General features: G+C 31.9%; 1 long non-coding RNA gene across 1 annotated transcript in view; it reads left to right on the top strand.

Annotated features, from left to right (window-relative positions):
* Positions 1-120: 120 nt before the first annotated feature.
* The window catches only part of LOC106874203 (uncharacterized), a 13514-nt gene continuing 12711 nt past the window's right edge, over positions 121-923 (top strand). Inside the window, exon 1 of the long non-coding RNA XR_001409977.2 lies at positions 121-224. This is a non-coding gene — a long non-coding RNA (uncharacterized LOC106874203). The remainder of the gene's footprint in view (positions 225-923) is intronic.

Here is a 923-nt window from a genome sequence, read left to right as displayed (position 1 = left end):
CTTCAGGACAGGCTATTTCATTTTATATATTTCACATAAGTTGTAAAGATGTTACAATGAAGTTCTGTAAAAACTGTTGTGTTTGTTCACTTTGTTTTTATTCCATTCTAATTTTTCTAATATCTTGTACTCCAGCTTTTTAAACAAGAGTTCAATGAGAGTTTTATCACTTTAAAAACTCTCTGCCCGACTATTTTAGTTTGTTGATAGGCACCAGTTCATAGGTGAGTATCTTGTTTTATCATTGCAAATCTTATTGTTACTAATTAACAACCATGGTATTTATTATTCAGTTATGCAAATAGTCACAGCCTAAAACAAGTTTGAGAGTTCGTTGTTGCCTAATTGAGAACTTGCCTTAATAACTCCACCTGATCCTTAATTATCTTGAGTAGAATTCACTATTTTGTGAGGTTTTGGATCAGTTACTTGGATGCCCAGCCGGAATTTCTACAATAATGTAAGAGGACTTGCAAAGCCTGTAGATACACGCACCAAGTATATTATTAAGGGGTTCTTTTTCCCTTTTTTTAAAATTGAAGCTAGTTGAACTAGCCATGGCTTAAATACCAAAAATGTTTCATTTTGAATGTCTGTCAAGAATCCTAGCTCTGTAAATTTAGTGTGGTTATTATTTGAGCACATTATGTGGGAATATGTTTCTTTCGTTTTTATTCATTGTCACTCATCAGGTTGTAGATATATGATGTTGTTAGAAAATTCTTTCAAAATCCTGAATATAATAAGGTCATATGTGATAAAATATCTACAATGGACTCTCCTATGATGCAGTTGTTTGAGTTTCCATTTCAGATTAAGTGAACCACCCAATTCTGAAAATGTCTGTGTGTCCTAGGTGATACTTGTGTGAAATGTGCAGGTGATAAATGTCCTGTTTTTTTTTTTTTTTTTTTTTTTTTTTT

This window comes from Octopus bimaculoides, chromosome 1 (assembly GCF_001194135.2).
Source record: "Octopus bimaculoides isolate UCB-OBI-ISO-001 chromosome 1, ASM119413v2, whole genome shotgun sequence".
In the NCBI taxonomy this organism is placed as follows: domain Eukaryota; kingdom Metazoa; phylum Mollusca; class Cephalopoda; order Octopoda; family Octopodidae; genus Octopus; species Octopus bimaculoides.
The sequence above is the reverse complement of the archived record's forward strand: the minus strand, read 5'-3'. Positions and strand labels throughout refer to the sequence as shown.